Below are 16,099 nucleotides of genomic sequence, written 5' to 3'. Positions count from 1 at the left end.
CATTCAATGGTACAAGGTAAACATTATTCCAAAAGGTACAAACAGAAGGATACAAAGCATTGGGACCAAAGCAAATCCAAAATCCAGCAGGGCTAACATTATGTCCTGTAGTTCCATTTGGAACATTGAAGCAATCTGTAGCACATTATGAGCTCCAAAGGGCCTGCATGACTGCACCTCTATGGCGCTTCTGGTGGTTACAGCTAAATGTCTTCTCTCTTGAGCCTGCTTTCTTCCCTCCATGCAGCTTTCCTCAGACAATCCACATTCCTGGCTTTTTCAAACTTCTGAGGTCTACACTGTGCCTCTTGCTTCACGCTCACAGCCTCACACACTGCCCTCTCAGGGGCACACTGCCCGGTCACACAGGCCTTCTGAAATCTAGGTGGAAGCCTTCTTAACCTCAAAACTCTTGCATTCTGCACGTGCCTACAATCAGGGCCATGTGGATCTGCTGCTAGCTGGAGCAGTAGTGAGGTTTTCTTCTCTCTTGGCCATAGGGATCAAGTGCCTTATCCACTGGGCACTCTGACTAAAATTCTGAGGCACAAATTCTGTATGCCACTGCCATTCTGGAACCTGGTGCAGCCACCACTGCCATTCTGGAGGATGGCACTCTGTAGGTTTTTCCTCAAAGCAAAGTCTTTCACCTTTGTAGTTTTGAGGCTGCAAAAGGTGGAGACTTGGTGCTTCTTGTGATGCCCTCAGGCCATCTTTTTGATTCTTTTATTCCTTCTCAGCAATGGAGATCTCCTCAGCTTTATCTTTGCAGTCCACAGCTTTACTGGAGCTTTTTTTCTTTCTGGCCAAACTCACAATGTTTTAAATCATCCTGCTGGGCTTCTTGCTCTTGATTCGTAACGTAAATCTGTCTAAAAGCCCCCAACAACATCATACCACTGCCTCAACATTCAACTGCCTTGAAATTTCTTCTGTCAGATTAGTTAGTCCACTGCCCTTAATCTTAGTCTTAGGCAAAGTCTCTGGACACAAGCAAAATGCAGACAAACTTTCTGCCAAGCCATAACATACATCATCTGGAGTCCAACAACCAATGCAGTCCTTCTTCCCAGAAGAAACCTCCTTAACCTGGTTTTTACTGGCAGAATTTCTAACAGCTTTCTGGTCTTCTGAGCTCTGACCAGAATCTCCCATAGACAACAACTGAAGGCGTTCCAGCTCTATTCTTTCAGGGGACATCTCTGAACCTTTCCATGCATTTCCCACAAGCCATTTCAAAGGTTCTTGAACCAAATGTTCAGGTAGAGTCACATCAATGACCACACTCCTCTGGCATCAAATTCTGCCTTGGGTATTTTTCTCTAATTACTGAGACAATGTACCCAACACCCAGAATTAAAGGAAGGAAAGGTTTATTTAGCTCACAGTCTGTGGAGGTTTCCATCCATACTCAGCTGGCTCCAAGGCAGGGTGGCACATGGCAGAGAGCAATCATTTATGGTCATGGAAGACAGCAAAAGCAACAAGAGCAAAAAGGAGCAGCAGCAGAGGGAAGAGCAAGCCTCTTTCACTTCCTTACATTATATGCAAATTACCCGCCCCAGGGCAGGTATAGCATTCATATCCATGAATCAATCATAAACTCTAGAAGCCCACCCCATGACTGCATGAGGCTTTAGGGGACATCCAGACACAAGCCATAACATGCACACACACACACACACACACACACACACACAAACACACACACACACACACGCACGCATGGACATTTCCAGTATTTCCAGGTGTTTATATCAGACGCGCTTGCTAAATCCATGATCTTGCTGTAACCATAGTATCCACTTCTATCAAAACAATATAAAGTCTAGTGTGATTTTTATTGCCTCTTCTCTTTGAAATATAAAAATAGTTCTGATTGAATCCATAAAAGTCCAATGGGGTAAAGGTTAATTACTCCAGAACGTCCTCTCAGTTAGAGTACCTTTATAGGGCAAAATCATTTAAATTTGAGATCTCAAATCTCCTGTCCTTCAAACAGAATTGGTCAGGTACCAGGAAAGCTAATTACACTAATGTAGTGAAAAGAGATTTTAGAAATGCTTAATGTATAACCATCTCTTTCTAGCTACTATGTTAATGATAGTGACTTTGGGAAAATATAGCAATTTCCCATTCTGCAGATTATATTCCTGAAAGATTACATATAGATATTGTATTGAGAAAAATAGATAAGGGAAAAAGTCTTTGTAATTGCTCATTTAAACCCTACAAGATTTTCACTATTTTCTATAAAGTAGGAATCTCTTATGTCCCTCAGAGCAAATTTTCACTATGAACTGTGAAAAATACTAAAAATTGAAAAATAAACCTTACTTTCTAGAAGTTTATTCTTTTGTTAGAAATTCAATTCAGATACTGGACTATAAAAACAAGACAAAACAACTATGAAAAATAAAGAAATCTGAAAAAAAAATCAAATAGATTTTTCTCTTGCAGTTGATAGAAAAATAGTTATAATAAAATGATCCATAATATGTATATGATTAATTTTCAAAAAACTATTCAAAACATGGACACAAAAATATTCACATACACATAAAGTTAAAAAGACAAAAATGCTTGGCATAACTTTGCGAAGTGAAAACTTCCTTAAAAGTTCAGAAAGAGGCTAGTCATGGTGGAGCACATCTATAATCCCAGCTACTTGAGAGAGCAAGGTATGAGAATCATAAATTCAAGGTCAAACTGGACAACTTGGTGAAACTTTGCACAAAATTGAAAACAACTTAAACAGGCATATTGCTAGCATGTATGTGTAAGGGCCTATGTTCAATATCTAGTACATTAAAAAAAATTTCAGAAAGGGGTACCAGTATTTCCTTCTGAACCTCTCTGAAGATAGCATTTGAGATGAACCTCAACAGGTGAGTGTTACATTGGAAAATCATTCATTAAAAAGCATGTTAGGGCATAGGTTCAGTGCTAGACCCATGAAATGCAGCATGAATGTGTGAAAATAGGAAATCTCACAATATATTTAAAGAATTGTGCCTGGATGCATTTGTTTTTGGTGGAAAATTAATGAATAGTTGGGATTATGAAATAAAAAGTTCAGGAGAGAATGAAATATGGCCATATGTGGGTGAAGCAAGTGAGGCATTTAAACTAGAGGCCAATGAACTTAAATTCTGGAGAAGGAGAGAATGAATGTACATACCACCTGAGGACACTAGCCACTGCCTCACTCCAGCACCAGCTTAAATGAGGGATGGCCACATCTGATCTTCCCAGAGAATCTGGGAGTCAGAATATATTGGCAAATCTCTATTACATAAACAATGGCAAATAATTCAGAAATTGAAATGCATAGTATAAGGAACAAAACAAAATATTAACATTTATAGGTCACCAATTTATCATCCCAGAGAAAGGGTGAAGGAAAGACAGTTAATATCAAAATGATGAGTTAGTTTTCTAGCTGTGATATGTGCTATTACCTTATCAGAGACCACAGGCTGTGTGACTTAATGGATTAATATAGTATTTTGGGAAATTTTATCTAAATTCAAAAGGCAGAAATGCAGAAAATGCTTTTCTTCACAATTTTTGCCAATTGTTTCATCCAGATGTACATTCTTATGGAAAGGACTTTGGATATTTTTTTTTAGCTAATTTCTCTCACACTACCCTTACACTAATGAAAAATTTTCCTGTTTAGTATTCTAATTGTGTAAATGTTTTTATAAAAGCAGTTTTGTATTTATAAAGAATTTCCACTGAAATAGTTTCCCCACATGAGATTTTAACAAACATGAGCATAACTCATAGTTATGTGATAGGAAATAAAAGATAATTAAACATTTGATCTAAACTAATTAGACATCTAGCATAAAGTATTCAGTACCTCTTTTCTCCTTATTTGTCATGTGTATATGTGTGGGTGTTTGCTTTATATTTAGGATTTTTTCCAACCAACCACTAACAGAAGAAATAATTCAAATATGTATCATAGCCTTCTACCCTAAAGAAGTTCCTGCCAAAATCTTTTTGCTATGTCCTTTATTTGGACACAAGATTCTTTTTTTGTTCTTTTTCTCTGTTTGGTTTTTCATTGAGTTTGGCTAGAACAGACAGAGACAGAATTCAAATTTAACTCCTCAGTAACTCAAATTCCAGAATCCTATTCCCTATAAAAAAGATTTAAAAGGGTTTCTCTGCTAAAACTAGTGAATTCACATCCTGATAGATTTTTTTATCATATTGGGAATCAAACTCAGGACCTTGTGCTTGCCAGGCAGGCACTGTGCCACTGAGCTACATCCATGGCCCTATGATAGGTTTTTTTATACACTTTTGTCCTATATGCTACATTCAAGAGGACAGGTAGAAATTAGATACTGAAAGATCCATTTAATTGGATTATTAATGTCCAAAGTAAAAGTTAATGCACATCTACCTTTATGTAGCTTTTGACATCTACATTAATAGTCTATTTTGAAGGTATTTAAAAATTAACCTTTGGTTTAATAGTCCTCTCTGAAACTACGCTTGATCTCATACAACAAAATGAACAAGGTGTGTTCTGAATTCAGACTTCAAAGCCTAACCCTTCATCTTACTGTATGTGTCCATTTATGAGAGCCATTTCTCTAAGGTACAGTTTTCAAAGTAGAAACAAGATGAGCTACATCATCAGGTTGTTATGAGGATTACATAATGCAAGCTGATTAATAAATCCTCAATACCTGTCGGTTGTGACTGTGGGCATTGCTATTGCTATTGTTATTATTCAAATGGTAGTTTTATTTTAGCTGATTTTGTTCCCATGAAATTCTTTGTAACTTTGTTTTCAATACAGACCTTACTGCCTAAGGTCTGTATTGAAAACTTGCTGTTCGTGGTCAGTGATTACAGGTTTATTTTTAGCTTTTTTTCCAGCCTGAAATGGAATTCAGTGAAGGTGCCCGGCATATGGGTTTTTTGAATGTGATACGCAGAGAGGGTGGTATTTCTAATTTTATTATCTGCCCATAAAATTATGTTTTAGTGCTAGCTAATTTCATTAATTTTTAAAATATGCTGGTTTTGGCTTACACGTTGCAAAATTTCTCTGTGGTTGAAATGGTGTATTTTGGGATATGTGGTGACTTTTGTGACCCATTGGGGAATGATGCACAAAATGGTTTGAGAGAGTCAATTAGCCCACGATTTATATCAAGAGCATGTCATCAGTGAAGTCACAGGATCCAAAATTCCAGTAGAGTGTTATATGTGCTTTGTACAAAATTGTTTGTACACAGCAATACAAATATATCTACCAAAATCCAGAACATAGTACTATGGTACATTAGGAATCAGAAGAGTTTGAGATACTAAAGAAAATGAATAACCCAGTATTACAGTATTTGGTTAGCAAGGATATGTGACTATCCGTGATTTTTCTTTTAACAACATGCTTGGTGATTGGTGTAAATGAGTCATATCATGAGGGTTATGCTTTACAAATATACTAGTCATAATGACTTTATGTGTGGAAGGAAGATAGAATGAGAGAGAGGAGAGAGAGGGAGAAAGGGAGAGAGAAATAGAAGAGAAAGAATCCTAATTCATTGCCATTAGAAGTTATGGAATGGTAAAAATTGACATTCTTTTTAGTATATGTGCTGCTGAAGTGAACACAAAAATTGACAGTCTTTTACATTGGTGAATAAATACTTTTCATTCTTTAGAAAAAATATTCCATCTTTTGAGTGGCAAGTTGAATGAAATTACTTTATTAAAATCTCTATGTCTATGAGTTACTCATTATTTTAATTTTTTTATTTTAAAAATTAAAAAAACCTGACCAAACAACAATGAAGACAAAATCAAAACAACACAAAAACATCAAAAATGATATGTGACCTCAAGACAAAATGATAGAAATTCACAATGGTTGCTATATTACATGCCGTTACCTTCAACGAAGTTGCTCAGTCCATTAGACATAAGAATGTAAGATGGATCAAACAAGCAAAGACAGTAACACTCATTACTTTAAGAAGTATCAATTTGACAAAAATATTTATCTGGTCCAATACTGAATTGATTGTGATGGCCAAATGTTTTGATCCTGCCCTTTTAAAGCTCCTTTAACCTTGACATTTGCATTGTGGGGTTAGTAATGCAGACATTCACATGACAGTAATAGTACATTTCTGGCTCTAGAGTGATAGTACATTTCTGGTACGTTCTAGCATTTCGTTAAGCTAATCCAATTTTTGAATCAGGTACCTATGCGGAAGGTTTTCTACATATTATTTTTCATTTTTGAGTTTATTATTTATTAGGATAAGTTCTTTTATATGTAAACTTTACACCAAAGATTTCATCCATCAATCAATTTTTAAAATCTCATTATCAGATATAGTGAATTTTCTTTAGTGATATTTCTGCAAAATTAAATTTTTTCAATTTAAATTTTCAAAACTAATTTTGTCAAGGATTTTGTATTTTTTTATCAATCTTTGGTCAACAATAAATTTTCTCTGTGGAGTTTATTGTTTTATTTTTTATTGGTCATTTCTACTGAGTCTAACTTTCCTTAATCAAAGTTTGTGACCTTAAATTTCTTGAAGAATATATACTTTCAACAAAAAATTTTTGTTTTTTTACATGATCTGACAGTTCAACTCCACTTCTCTCATTTATACCAATCATGTTTATAAATTGTACAAAATAATTAAAATATGTATTTATTTTTCAAAGCAAAGAAGTGGAGAAAAATGGAAGGAGAAAAACCTTGAAACAAAAAACAAGGAACATGAGATAGTACAACTGGTATCTGAGTGGAAACAGAGGTCTATATGTCATTGCAGTAAAAATAGTGGGGTGAAAATGACCCCCTGCACATTTTTCATCAGCTCAGTGAAATCAATCTGGAGGTATATGATTTTGCTAAGTAACAGTAATGCCTCAGAAATAGCTGTCATTTCTTTGTCTCTGACTACATTTACCAAACATATGCTGCCGAAAGTTCCTGATCTGCATATATCCATTGACACATATATATTATATGATAAAAACTGCCAAATCTTTTTTATTAAAAAGCTAATTTATTTTTGAGTTATATAGTTATTGCAGGAAAGTGATAGAAAACTACAGAAAAGGTAAATTTAAAAAATTAATGTTTGAAATGTTAACCATACACCAACAACCGTACAAGAGGTTTCAAAAAATTATCTTCTAAACTAACAAGGCTACATGTTAGTTCCATGTTTTAGTGGGAGAAGCTGACATTTACAAGGTTCAGATAACTAAAGTTAAATTGCTAAGTCATGGGGCTGCAGGCCAGGCCATTCTGCAAACCCAAATCCTGTTCTTGTGTACAAAGTAAGAGAATCTGTTCTATGATCTTTAGGATTTTGCTAGATATTATTTGTCAGTACATAAATATATATATATAGTATGTAGATATTCAGTAAAATTGATATTTTTCTCATAGCAGTAGCCAAGAAGAGTGTATACATAAGAAGTAAGGGAGAAATTTGTTAGTATTTATAAATACTATCTTTCTTAACTATAAGAAATGAAAACTTTTAAAATGTTATCATATATATTATTTAAGATTTCTATAAAAACATTATTTAAAAGTTTCTAGATTTTCTTATGCAGTCATGACTGGACAAAAATTAAAAGAAAATTCATTCCATTCACAGAAGAACAAAAAATATAATACTTAGAAAGAAACTTGATAAAAAATATATACAACCTGCATGTATGAAACTGTATAATCTCACTTAATTATACAAAATAATATATTAAATAAATGGAGATTAAATACCTTTGTCTTGGATGTCAAATATATCTAAATATTAAAAAAGAATTAATTTTTCCATTTTGATTTCTAAAATTAATGCCAACTAAATTATTAACGCTATTTTGATTTATAAGGCAGTGATTTTTTCTGATACTGATTTAAATAAGTAAATAGGCTAAAATGGTACCCATTCTACTTGCTGAGCCAAATTTTAAATAGCACAGTAATTAAAATTTTCAAATATTGGTGTAATAGTCTGTCAGTAGAAGAAAAATGAACCTTAGTAACAGTCACAAGTCATAATTAAGTATGATTAAAATGCCATAACTAATTAGAATGAATAAATAGTTTATTTGATAAATGATAGTGGGAAAGTAGATAGATATCTGGAGAATTAATTGATTAATTAATTAACTAATTATATTAGATTCAAGTTCGATCAGGCCACTCTCTTGACTACTACAAACACCTTTATTCTCTTCTAGTTTGAATATTTATAATACCTTTTGGGCTATCCTTAAAGTAGTTATTTCCTGTGTGACACGTCTTTAAATTTGAACTCACTGAAAAGTAGAAGCACATGATAGTCTCTGAGCCCAATGCACACTCCTGCCCATGGCTTCAGCAGCTAAACTGAGGGAGACCACTGGGGCGGAAGTCAAAGGGTCCTTCAGGAGACACACAGGTAGCCAATGAATGCTCAGCAAAGAATCACCTCAGAAAAAGACCAGGGAGAAAGTGCGCAAAGGAGACTCTCACTGGCACAGTCTGGGTCCAGCGCAGGGCTCAGGATATTTAAAACCAAGAGTAGGGGCTGGGGATTTAGCTCAGCGGCAAAGCGCCTGCCTGGCAAGCGCAAGGTCGTGACTTCGGTTCCTGGTACCGGAGAAAAACCAAAAAAATAAATAAATAAATAAATAAATAAAACCAAGAGTATTCCTTGAGGGCTAAAAACCCAAAATGAGACAAGGAAGCAGCTCCTTCGAAGGATTCTGGGCCGAGAAAGAGCTGTAAACACTGAAACACAAATTTATATTCAGCTAGAACAAAAACCTGAATGAACAACTTTCCAAGCCAAGAAGTACAGCAAAAGGGCGTAAGGGAGTGAAGACACGTTGAAATGATTAGCTCTCTCTTGTATCCCTGGTGAAATTAAAGTCCCGTGATGCTGAAACCATTGCTTATAAATCTCTTTTCTTTTTTCTTTTTTTTGAGACAGGGTCTCACTATGCATCTATTTAAAAAAGATTAACATGACTGTTATCATATTGTGATATTTTAGTAACTTTTCCTAAAATGTATATCTAACTCCCAAATATCAACATGTTCACAGAATAGTAATAAAATATACAAAAAAGGAAAACTTATGAGGCAAAATAAATTCATGCAGCCTTTGGGTTAAAGTTGAATCTGTTTCTTCTAATCACTGGAAGCTCACTGTATGCTGTTATAAGTGATCAGCCCTGAAATATAAGGGTAGCATGTGTAAGGTCTCAAAGGACAGTGCCAACAGACTGCTTGTGGTGTGGGTGTTTGGTATGAGGTGTGAGCATATTTGGAAACTGTTGCAAAGACTTTCTGGGAATAAAATATTTTTCCCTCTTCAATCAGTCATAGCAATCAGCCATACCTGAAACCGTGTGAATGCTTTGTCTGCTACCCAAAACCCAGAAATTTTCTTTCAAAGGATTGAGAACATAATAGAATCAAAAGCTAATTTTTATGCTCCTCACTGCCTATGAGCAAACGATTTTTAAACCTAGATCAGATGGCAGAGATAATTCAACTTGATAATGAATAGTCATATATACTTTATTTCCCCAAACTCAAAATATGAAGGAAATCCTAGTTTTAATAATAAACCATGTACTTTTTATGCCATATATATAAAATCTTGTTCTTATAATATGGAAATATTTTCCCTTTTCTAGAATCCTTTAAAAGCTAATAGCATTGGATTTTAATTTTCCAGAACTAGCAGTAACAAAAAACAGTTTCTGGTGACGTCATTTGCAAGGCTTTATTGTGTTCCTTTAGCATTGAGGTTAATTACTTTTCAGTCGATGTCTTCGGTCCATTGGGAATAAGTGATGTCCAAATAGATTTGCTGATATGTTAGGGGCTGAGAAAGGATAAGACCCAGAAAATAAAAAGGAAGCAATTGTTGTGGTTGGAGCCATTTAATTATAGTGAACATAACCTTCCTCAAACTCTCAAGACTTTCTAAAACCCTGCTATTCAAAGTATGGAGGAGCCTAGGAACCCCAGGATGACATAAGAGCTTATTAAATAGGAAGGGTCTCAGCTCCCCTGGGACTTACTCAAGTAGAATTTGTATTGTAGAGAAATATGCAGGGGACTCTGGTGCACGTTAAAGTTCAAGGCATTTTTTTTTTTAAAGTTAAATCCAGGGGTCCTTCACTGGTGTCTATTTTAGTGGCTGGGAACCTTTGTTTTAGCATCCTTCCTTTCTTTATCTCATGATTCCCAAGAATACAAAGCTATAGGTAAGAATTAGCTCCAAAATTTTTATAATTTATATAAAACCTTCAAAGCAGAGTACTGGCGAATTCTTCTGGAAGAAAATTTGATTCAGTTGTTAAAATAATCAGTTCACTGCATCACAAACCTGGTAACTTTTTTCATTACATAAGGCTTATAGATGCTAAGCAGTTAATAACTAGAGAAGCCTTTATATCAAACAGCTTTTATGACACTTTATCCAATAATGATCAGGAGATTTAGTATTAAAATTGTCAATGGCAATTTGAAAGCAATGTCTAACTTAAATCTTTTTTATCCTGTAGATTTTTTTGAGGGTTCATTGATACAGATATATTTATATCTGTCTACAGTGGATAAGCCTACTCCAAACAGAATTAAGATATAATAGAGCTTGTCTCTATTACACAACAAGCTCTAACTTTTGAGGTAAACCATTCCTTGTAAAGCTGGGCATGTTGTAGCCTAAAAAAAAAAAGAGTTTTGAAAAAGAATATAAGATAATATTTTAGCTACAAACTAGAGCTAGTGACCAAGATAACAGTAAGCTGCGGAACTAGCTTGGTAGGTGGAATTCTGCTATTAGGCTTAAGTAAGTTAGAGCACAGAGTGAGTTAGAGTGAGCAGAAGGTATCTAATCCATCCCCATATTTTAGCTAATTCTATTTGACAATGGTGCCTGTGAAGGGTATAATGATTTATAATAGCCTTTTAATAAATTATAAACTTTACTGCAATACTTAACTAATTAATTTGGTGATCAAACTCTATCACTAAGATACACTCCCAGCCTGAATGTTAAGTGAAAGGTTAGAAATGATATTGTAGACATGGGTTTATCTTTTGTCTTTTGGGGAGATTTTCCATTGTATACAGTCACTGAGAGATCTAGGTCCCCACTTCTCACCATGGAAAGGTAAGATAGAGTGTATCTCCACGTCCTGGTAATCATGAACATGTGACTTTGACTTGGCCATTGCATTCTCCCTGTAGGGCCTTAATCAGAGGTGAGCTTAATCACCTCAATCCAAAGGTGAGCTTTGGATTTCTTCATAGGATTTACAAAGACATAAATATGTTCGGGCCATTCTTGCAAAATGAGATTCTCATACAGGGGAATTCGGAACTGCTTGACAGTTGTTTTCCTAAGAGTTGTTCTCTAAACTGATTCTAAATCTGCAAGTCCTACTAATAAATTCCTTCTTGCTTTTTTCAGGCAATCAAGAATCATAACTGATCTAGAAATACCCTTTTCCACTAGACATGAACAGTATTGGTATTTCTTTCTGATGTAAGTTTGGGCAGGTGGCCGGCATTTGAGAATGGCTTCTGTTAGTGGTAAAAGCAGAAGGAGTGGTGGTGGAGGTGACAGTAGTGATGGTTGCCAGCTATAAGGACATCCTGTGCACACAAACTAGATGAGGAGCTCTCTTAAGGATCTGTATTAATGCATCCATTTCACAGATGAGGAAACTAAAATTATTCTATAGAAAGCCACACAATGAGGTCATTTTGGCCCAAATCACATGCCTAGTAAATACCAGAAGTAGAATTCTAATTTCAATCTTTTAAGCTGGAAATCAGAGTTTTTATTAGGATTGTAGCATTGTTAGATCTTAAAGGACTGGGCTGGGAGTTTAGCTCAGTGGCACAGTGCCTGCCTGGCAAGCGCAAGGTCGTGAGTTCGATTCCCGGTACCAGGAAAAAACCAAAACCAAAACCAAAACCAAAACAAAAACAAAAAACAAAGGACTAATTTGATGGCATTAACTGAATAAAATGATATATAGATACACAGTAATTGAGGCATAAGGAAACATGAGAGATTTTCTTGCACTTTTTTTGCTTTGTAGTACTGGGGATCCGACCAGTACTACAAAAGTATTCTATCACTGAGCTATATCTACCCCCTTCCTATACACATAAATTTATTGATGTTGTCCTGCAGATGACAAAGCCCCCCCCAACCCATGCACAATCAAAATGTTTCTTTGTAGCTGAAATGAAAATTAAATTTTAAAAAGAATTTAGATTGTTGTGACATGCCTCTTTAATACAGTATTAATCCTACCCTCAAAGCACTATATCCAAATCCCCTAAAAATTTGATGTATCCCATCAAGCTTTAGGGTGGACATAGGATATGTCTCTTGTATTAACCTTGAAAAAGAAATCTCTGTGTGCACAATTGTGAGCCTACTAACTTTTCAAAGATTGGCTATCAAATAGAAAGCTCGTATAGGTAAATTACTTTGAAACTATAAAAGCTTGTAACATTCTCCAGCACTACAACTAAAACCAGATGGTAGTACGTTTTAAAAATTTCTAAATAGCTTTCCCATATAAAATGGTAAGTATTCATTGGCCATAGTTCATTTTGCCTCCTTTGATGAGAAATAGCTGTCATAATAATATTATACTGATAGTTGAAATAGGTAATATTTATTTAGCAGTTACTAGGTGCCAGGTAGAATGGAATATGCTTCATGTATGTTGTATAACTTAATACTGGCAGCCCCCAAATGCAGGCACTTTTATGATGGCTATTTTACAGATTGCACATGAAGCACAATGAACCATCTTCCCATTTTCTGGTGTCTTATATTCAAAGGACCTCTGCGTAAGAGATAACTCTATGTCTTATGTTAGTTTTAAGATAAAGTACAAGTACAAGATAAAGTACAAGCTGTCTTTAATGATCTGATCCTTACCTGCCTACCTTTTAGCCTTATTTTCTTACTATTATTCCTCCCCATTATTCACCTTTCACACTGGTTCTCAGAAACTGCTTATTACAGGCATGTTCCCGCTTTCACAACTGTCCTTTCACCAGCATTTATAAAGATAGGACGTAGCCAAACTATAAAACTAAGGTCATCTTTAGAAAGTCTGCGGATATTATAGCTAGATTTATTTCCACTCATCTATGCATGTTCTTCTTATAGAACGTAGTATCGTTTGGTTAGTACCTAACCAGGGCTAAGCATGCAGTGAGTGCTTAAACATATTTTTCTAAGGAATGATCAAAGTTTAATAATCACCCTATTTGTTTGTCTCTTAATCTTCCTAGCCAGAAACAGTTTGCTAATGAGCCATTCCCTATAATTTTATAGCACGGGAAATTATTAGAAGGATATCTAGATGAGTTAAGGAATCCAGATTCTTGCACCAGGAATGTCACTTAGTAATTGAATGACCTTGAATACCGACTCATTCAATTCTTTTTTGTGCCCTTGCCATGTGCCAAGAGTGATACAGCACGGTGGCAGTGGAATGAAGCGCTGGTCACGCTGGACCAACCCCCTCTGTCACGGTACTCAGAGAATCTGCAGCGAATCTAGCCTAATCTGATAAAATCAAGAGGCTGCCCTAAGGTCCTCCCAGATCTAAAATTCCATATAAAATATGAAAACCTTCAAAATTACTTAAATTACAGTATTGAAATACATAACAGGAAATAACATAAAACAATAATATAACATGAAATAATAACACAAGGTAAATCATTTCTTAATCAACTTATGATCTAGCAAGTCCACAAACAATCTTTTCCATGCAAAAATAGATGTGTTATGAAGAAGTGACACTGCCTTTTAAATACTGACTTTACTTTGGTCTGATTCAAAATATTGAAATACACTCTAAGGAGTTGGCTTGCAAAAGATAAAAGAGGAACAGAATCAGTTCAGAGCAATGACCAACAAGTAGAGAAGAATTTTACCTTTAAGAAGATGAATCTGTCCTGTATGTTAATTAGAAATATGAAGAACAATGTGCTCTCTTACTGGATTTTATTTGTGTGATGAACTTTTTGATTATGTTTATTGGGCCAAAAAGGTAAAACTTATTACTAATGAATGGCATAGCAAAAATTAAATTAACCTAGAGTTTCTGCTGCTTCATTATAAAAGTTAGTAGGGAAGGTCATAATTATTTAATTTGTATACAAATCTCAGCTGGAGAATGTTTCCAATGAATAAATAGTACAACGAACTGTATAGGCAAGTAAAGTCCTTGTCCAAGTGTACAAACACAATTTTTACAGAGGATGCTGCCTTCCAAGTCATATTCTGAGAGGTGTTTGGACAAGAAATTTAATTCTCTAAAAATATTCCGTTATTCTTATCATACCTGATAGTTTAATCAATTCCTTGATATGCCATAAGCTTAGAGAACACTTCCTGACCTACCTTTAAACTAGCTGGACGTAGGATGGTTACAATTAGTGACTTATTTAGACCCTCAGCCATCAGGAGAATATATAAGGAAATATATGAAGCATACAATACGGACTTGGTTTCTCTACGAGAGCCATAATCGTGGAGCCTGAAACAGACTTTGAAGCTATGGTGAACTACGTTACGTTATAGGTGAGGAAATCAACTCCTAGAAAGGTGAAACATTTATTGCAAATCTACCAGTCGGTTGGTGACTGAGCCCCGATGACAGAGGAGGTGACTGCCCCTGTCCAGCACTCTCCTGCCACTACCCCATACCAGCGCTGCCTCTGCAGCAGGGAGATGCCCAGCTGTCAACCATCCATTCATTACACGCAACCATAACAGAAGCACCAAGGGAGTGGTACATGGGCAGTTTAGGCTGTTGGTTCCTGTTTTTATTTTGTTTGTTAAATGAATGCCTTTGTATGTTTGTGAGAAGAAAACAATAGCTAAATTGCACGTCTGAGGCAGGCTGACATGTTGGGAATGACAAAAAGCTTTCTTCATGTAACTAAATTTGAGAGCGTGAATAAGCTGAATTTCCCCATCTGGAGACTCTCAGACTAGACAAGCCTTACAAATTAATATATATGTATAGGTCTGGGGCCTGCAGGAAATTAAGTCATGTCTCAAAAGTAATCAGGTACCGACCACAAGTCAGAACTTTAATACGGGTTCAAAATAAGCTAGAAATGTGATGAAAGCAAATGTTTTAGTGGAAGCACAGTTAAGACCTTTCTCACTCTTTATCCCTCTCTCCTTCTCTCTCTCTTTCTGTGTCACTCTCCCCTTCTTCATCCCTCTAACTCACTCTCTCACGGGATTTCACTCTGCAGTTTATTTACCCCCTTTTTTTTTTGCCTTCTGAGAATTGAGATGCATAGAAAAGGATAAAAAAATGCTTTGATAAGAAAGATAAGAAAAGCACTCTGGAAAGAAAATTATCAGAACATATCAATTGCTTGGTGTAGTTCAGAAATAATGTAGAGAAATGTAGAGGCATTTTAAATGAAGCTGGACAGGAGATACACTTTCCTGGTCCTGCTTTCCTAAGATCTCCAGTGAGGCCCTCTGAGGGCTTTGTATATGTCCCATGGTGAAAGACTGGCATTTAGGAAAGCCGACATGGGTATATTGCAAATGAATTCTGTCACGGAGTGCTGGTAGCAGAAGTGTGGCATTTCTGTCTCTCAAGAGTCTCCTGTGGCTTTATCTCTGCTCAAAAGTCTGAGTTTCTTTCCAAAGTTCAAGATTGATTTTTGGTGGACAGGATGAGTGAGGGATTTTCTAGCAAACTAAGAAACAGATTCTTTTGATAAATGTCAGATGAAGATTAAAAAATCTTACACAGGATACTATGACAATTCTCTAAGTAAACTATCACTGTGAGAACAAAGAAGATATTTTAGGATGAGGGTTACATGTTGAGAAGCTTATTTCTCTGTTAATTTGTGGTGGTTAAGATGAGATTTGAAAAGTGTTCATGTGCACAGTATTTCATGTTCATTTATGCAGAATTATGTAACACTTGAAAAATCTCTTTTGAACTTTTATAGATTATGGGTTTAGAAAAATTTACAAATTTTATTTGTAAATACCCTGCATTTCCAGAATCA

The 16,099-nt window shown here is 35.4% G+C and overlaps 1 protein-coding gene across 1 annotated transcript in view; it reads right to left on the bottom strand.

Annotated features, from left to right (window-relative positions):
- Positions 1 to 16,099, bottom strand: part of Kcnh8 (potassium channel, voltage gated eag related subfamily H, member 8) — a 355,986-nt gene that overhangs the window by 116,558 nt on the left and 223,329 nt on the right. The gene's annotated exons all lie outside the window — the stretch shown is intronic.

The sequence above is a fragment of the Chinchilla lanigera genome, unplaced genomic scaffold (genome assembly GCF_000276665.1).
Source record: "Chinchilla lanigera isolate Chin_1 unplaced genomic scaffold, ChiLan1.0 scaffold00029, whole genome shotgun sequence".
Taxonomy (NCBI): domain Eukaryota; kingdom Metazoa; phylum Chordata; class Mammalia; order Rodentia; family Chinchillidae; genus Chinchilla; species Chinchilla lanigera.
The sequence above is the reverse complement of the archived record's forward strand: the minus strand, read 5'-3'. Positions and strand labels throughout refer to the sequence as shown.